Genomic DNA, 6,417 nt, shown 5'->3' on the forward strand with positions numbered 1-6,417 from the left:
GTCTGCCTTGGCCTCCCCAAATACTGGGATTATAGGCATGAACCACTGCATGTGGCCCATGCATCCTTTTAAAAGAACAATCTCTTTTTATCAACACAGAAAGATATCCTTGGAAAATTAAGTAATGAAACAACTTGTATAAATGAGAATGGCCACATTTTGGTTAAAGAAGATAATATATGTTAATATGTTCATTTAAAACAAATTTGGAGGCCAATAACCAAACAATTACAATGGTTTCCTTTAGACAGTAGGAAAACTGGGAGACTTTCACTTTCTTCATTGTATAGTTCTGTAATGTTTGATTTTTCAAGTGCACATATATTACTGTTCAGCTCAATGTCCTGGGTTCCAAATACGAATCTTGAAGTTATCATCATCATTTTCCCCAGAATATTCTATATATATATATATATATTTTTTTTTTTGAGACGGAGTCTTGCTCTGTCGCCCAGGCTGGAGTGCAGTGGCCGGATCTCAGCTCACTGCAAGCTCCGCCTCCCGGGTTCACGCCATTCTCCTGCCTCAGCCTCCCGAGTAGCTGGGACTACAGGCGCCTGCCACCTCGCCCGGCTAGTTTTTTGTATTTTTTAGTAGAGACGGGGTTTCACCGTGTTAGCCAGGATGGTCTCGATCTCCTGACCTCGTGATCCACCCGTCTCAGCCTCCCAAAGTGCTGGGATTACAGGCTTGAGCCACCGCGCCCGGCCCCCAGAATATTCTAAAAGGGACTAGAGCAAATAGGACACTCAGAGACTTCCTTACTTGTCTGACAAGGATAAAGCCCGAGCTAGTGGCCTCCACAGTGGGTGCACAAGATGATCCACTGATGCTCAGAGAAAAAGTATTTGAACATCAACATATATATTTTAATCTCATCCTTTGTTAATTTCCATTGTCAACTTTTGTTTTTAAATCATACATTATATAATTATTTATATTCATAAACGTATATTACATGTATATAATTTGTACATAAATATATACTCATATATTGGGGGAGTGTTCAAACATTTTTTTACTGATGGAGTATCTGATCAAAAGAGTTTAGGGTCCATTAATTTAGGCCAAAGCTGCCTTCAAGAGAACTAGAATTAAGAGCTAACGTAGATATAAACATTTTCCACAAGTTAGTTGTCCTCCCCAAAGTCACTAATACAGTACTTAAAAGGAAAAAAAATCAGGAAAATAGGTGAGAAAACACAATGGAAGACATATGAAAGAGTCAACTCAGTACGTAACAAAAGGTAGAAGAGAAGAGAAGAAAGTAAAATGGATAGAATGATTATTTACCTATACACAAATCAAATAAAACAATGGGGGAAAACCTTAATGAATAAAGAAAGGGAAGTCAAAAAGCAGGAATAATCCCACAAAATATTTAGGGATGAAAAAACCACACTCTATCCTGAAAAAAAAAAAAAAAAGCAAATTGTCAAACAGAATTTAGAATGTAACACATCTGTAGTTCTATGTTTTTAGACACATCTGTGGTTCTATGTTTTTAGCATAATGCTTCAAGCATAGTATGCACTCAATGAGTAAAGAAAGAAAGGATTTTAGGTTATAGCATTTTACACCAAATTAATATGTTTAGCTGCAATTTGAAGGGTTAATGTATTTTTGTTATTTCTCTATTTTAAATTCAGCTGTTGAATATTTTATAGATTATAAGAAACAGAAAACAAAATAAATTGAAAAAACAATGGAAATTTTGTGATGCTACATTTGCAAATGCAATGAAAAAGGTAACAATTCACTGGGAGAATCTGAAGATACGACAGGTAATTATTTATTTGCCAACCCATGGAAACCTCCTCTATTCCTTTGCTGTTATATGAGCCAAATAATCAAATAAGAATATTTGCAATGAACTTATAATTTAGAACTTCTACAATTTCTATAGCCAGAATAAAGGCAATTAACAGGATTAAAGCAGTGAACTTTTTCCTGCTCTTGAAAGCTGAATTCATTAGTGATGTTCAATACAGTCTATAAATTATTTTTTAAAATGACACTTCCATTGTGTGGGTATTTTTAAGCCTATTGCTAACAGTAACTTTAAGCCATCTGATCTGGAATGTAAGCATGTTTTGTTAGAGTTAAAACAAAATGAAATCCTGTTTTGCCAGTAGTTGCAACTTTACCATCTCTCCCAGGGGCAGCAAAAAGAAACAGATTATTTTTAGGCAAATGTGAGGCACTATATTCTTAGATTATCATTCAGATATTCATCAAATATTCAATGAAGGTTTCTCAGTGCCAAACATTATGTTGGAGTTGGAGATCCACTCGTGAAATTAATGAGTCAGCCTCCTCCAGAATTCACAATAATTTCTCTAGTCCTTCCTTGATTAATTTTGCAATCACCAAACTATTTGAGATATATCTGTGCATGTGTATGGATGTGTAGACTCATGAATATAAAACATTACTATAAAAAAGATAACTACTTAACATTTAACCATGATTATTGTAGGACGTGCAACACTTACTCTTAAAAAAAGTAAAGTACAAGTATCTTTAAAAGCCGCATAATGTGGAATTCAACAATTCTACTTTTAGGAATTCATCTTCACAAAATGATAAAGGTTAGCAGCAAATATTTAATTACAAGGATGGTCATAGTAGAATTATTATTATTATTATTATTATTATTTTAAGACAGAGTCTCACTCTGTTGCCCAGCTGGAGCACAGTGGTGTAATCAGAGCTCACTGCAGCCTCGAACTCCTGGCTTCAAGCAATCTTCCCATCTCAGCCTCCTGAGTAGCTGAGACTACAGGTGCTCGCCACCACTCCTGGATAATTTTTTTTTTCTTTTACAGAGGCAGGGTCTCGCTATGTTGCCCACGCATATTTTTTTTAAAGTGGAAGAAACATCTTAGATCAATACAGGATTGCTTACATAAATTATGTTCACACAATGGGAAACTAGGTAATATTAAAAAGGATTATGTAGAAATGTCTTCATTGATGTGGAAAAAATTCCATGATAGATTAGAAAGTGAAAATTAGAAGTTTCCTTGTTGCTTAGGTGTCCAGGACGAAAACAAGTCCTGACTGTGCTCTGAGCCTGAGCAAGACACTTGACCTCACAGACTCAGTTCTTCCATCTGTTATGTGTGGAATTTGTGTTACCCTCAAATTCATATGTTGAAGTCCTAATCCATAGTGCCTTAGAATGCAATCATATTTGGAGATACAGTTTTTAAAGAGGTAATTAAGTTAAAACGAGGCTATTAGGGGACCTTAATCCAATATGACTGATGTCCTTGTAAGAAAAGGAGATGAGTACACAGGCTGTACAGGGGTAAGACCATGTATACACACAGGGAGAAGACAGCCTTCTGCAAGGGAAGATGAGAAGCCTCAAAGGAAACCAACGCTGCCAACAACTTGATCAGAGACTTTTAGATTTCAGAACTTTCAGAAAATAAATGTCTGTTGCTCAAGCCACCCCATCTGTGTTAATTTGTTACAGCACTCCTAGCAAACTAATACACTATCCAGAAGAGGGAAAAAATCTCAATGTCATCTTTATTTAGCTCACAAGTTTGCTGTAAGTCAAACAGATGTAATCCCTTTGTAAACTGTAAAGCACTACATAAATGTGAACAATTGTTATTCACATGGTCCTTGAAAATGCAGTCATGTTGTTATGATTTGAATTTTATATTCCTTTAGTAGGGCAGACACTCAGTATCAGTACAGGGGACGGGGAGAAGCAAGAGATTTCCTAGGGCTGTAGCAAAAAACACAAATGATTTGTCATTGAAAGAAGAGGCAAAATAAAAGGAATAGTTCCTTACATTCATGCTGCAAATTTTAAAGTAAACAGATACCTAAACTACATATAATAACAATATCTGATATGTATTAAGCATTTACTAAGTACCTAGCATAATCCCAAGTACTTTTAATATGTGTTCTTGGCCAAGTGCAGTGGCTCACGCCTGTAATCCTAGCACTTTGGGAGGCTGAAGCAGGAGGATTGCCTGAGCTCAGGAGTTCGAGACCAGTCTGGACAACATGGTGAAACCCTGTCTCTACTAAAATACAAAAAATTAGCCGGGCATGGTGGCATGGGCCCGCAGTCCCAGCTACTCAGGAGGCTGAGGTAGAAGAATTGCTTGAACCCAGGAGGCGGAGATTGCAGTGAGCCAAGATTGCACCATTGCACTCCAGCCTAGGTGACAGTGAGACTCTGTCCCTCTCTAATTAAATCTCATATCCACCCTATGGTAAAAGTGCTTGTTGTGTGTATGTGTGTAGTGTACTCTGTGTGTGTGTGTGTATATAAATATATATATGTTTATTTATGTACGTGCATCTATTTTCGTTTTGTTACATGTATCTCTTTTTTTTTTTTTGGAGATGGGGTTCACTCTGTCACCCAGGCTGGAGTGCAGTGGTGCAATCTTTGCTCACTGCAACCTCTGTCTCCCGGGTTCAAGCGATTCTCCTGCCTCAACCTCCCAATTAGCTGGGAGTACAGGCGCCCATCACCACGCTGAGCTAATTTTTAGTAGAGACGAGGTTTTGCTGCTGGGCAGGCTGGTCCCAAACTCCTGACCTCAAGTGATCCACCCACCTTGGCCTCGCAAAGTCCTGGATGACAACAGCGAAATTCCGTCTCAAAAAAAAAAAAAAAAAAAACAGCTCTTTTAGGATGAAATACTATATTCCTCCTAAAGTGGTTTAGATAGTCACCAAACTAAGGATACCAAATATTCTTACACTTTCAATTGCAGTGAGCCGAGATGTCACCACTGCACTCCAGCGTGGGTGACAGAGCAAGACTCTGTCTCAAGAAAAAAAAAGGGGGGGTGGGGAGGAGGACTATCATTTTAACCTAGTAGATTGGCAAAGATTATTTTTTAAAAATATTTAAAATAATTAGTTCAGTAATTTTCCCTTGAGAATTTGTTCAAGGGAAATAATGAGACTAGAGTTAAAAAACATATGTGCAAGTGTATTCATTACACAATTGTTAATGGGTTTAAAAAATGCAAGTAATTTAATGTAGCAATTGACGTTTGGTCAAATTAACCAAGATATATATTCTTTCATTTAGCAATTCTGTTGGAATCTATCCCTTGGAATAGTAAATAAAACCAACAGTTCTTAGGATGCAACATTTACAAAAGCAGTTTGTAGAAGCAAAAAATGGCAAATCCACAGCACAGAGGAGGAAAAAGAAAAAAATTGCACATGGCCAGGCACGGTGCCTCACGCCTGTAATTCCAGCTCTTTGGGAGGCCGAGGCGGGCGAATCACCTGAATTCAGGAGTTCCAGGCCAACCTGGCCAACATGGCGAAACCCTGTCTCTACTAAAACTGCAAAAATTAGCTGGGTGTGGTGGCACATGCCTGTAATCCCAGCTACTCGGGAGGCTGACGCACAGGAGAATCGTTTGAACCCAGGAGGCTAAGGCTGCAGCGAGCCGAGATCATGCCACTGCACTCCAGCCTGGGCGACAAAGCGAGACTCCGTCTCAAAAAAAAAAAAAAAGGCACATAATGATCATCTTTATGCATTCAGGTAAGATATTGTGTGCACATTCACGAAATAAAAATAGACTAAAGAGTGGTTTATAGAATACCAAGCAGTTGTGTGTGTGTGTGTGTATATATATATATACATGGTTGTCTGAAGATATTTTGGGACTCCAAACACCTTGACAATGACCACTGAATACCCCATTCCACAATGGACTCCACCTAAAAGCTGAATTGGAGTTACAAGATTTGGTTACCAAGGCATTTATTTGAGTATTAACTTTTATCTTGCCCTTGAAAAGCTCCTAATTCTAGTTATCTTTACCCAAGCGTAAGAGGTTCAAGACCCGCCTGAAGATACAGATGCAAACTAAGACAATGAGCGAGTCTCACACAGCTCGGCTTTGTATTTTCAGACAACCCTTTACTTACAAACTCTTCTGGGCCAATGGTCTGAAAATGGTTGGGACTGAGGTGCTGGGGATACAATGATGAACTGCAGCCGCTGAAGCCCTGTCAGGTGGAGACCCGGTCACCTCAGACCCTCACTGAGCCTTTTCTTTTTTTTCTCTTTTGAGACGCAGTCTCCCAGGCTGCAGTGCAGTAGCTCACTGCAACCTCTGCCTCCCGGGCTCAAGCGATTCTCCTGCTTCAGCCTCCCGAGTAGCTGGGATTACAGGCGGCGCCACCACGCCAGGCTAATTTTTGTATTTTTGGTAGAGACGAGGTTTCACCATGTTGCCCAGGCTGGTCTCGACTTCCTGACCTCATGGGATCCGCAAGCCTCAGTCTCCCAAAGTGCTGGGATTACAGGCACCAGCCACTGCTCCCGACTACTGCGCCTTTTCTAAATCTTGGCTCCTACGCACTTATCAGAAGAGAGAGCGCAGAGAATCGGTCTACGACTTCCAGCCA

The sequence above is a fragment of the Trachypithecus francoisi genome, unplaced genomic scaffold, assembly GCF_009764315.1.
Source record: "Trachypithecus francoisi isolate TF-2019V2 unplaced genomic scaffold, Tfra_2.0 Lachesis_group17, whole genome shotgun sequence".
Taxonomy (NCBI): Eukaryota; Metazoa; Chordata; class Mammalia; order Primates; family Cercopithecidae; genus Trachypithecus; species Trachypithecus francoisi.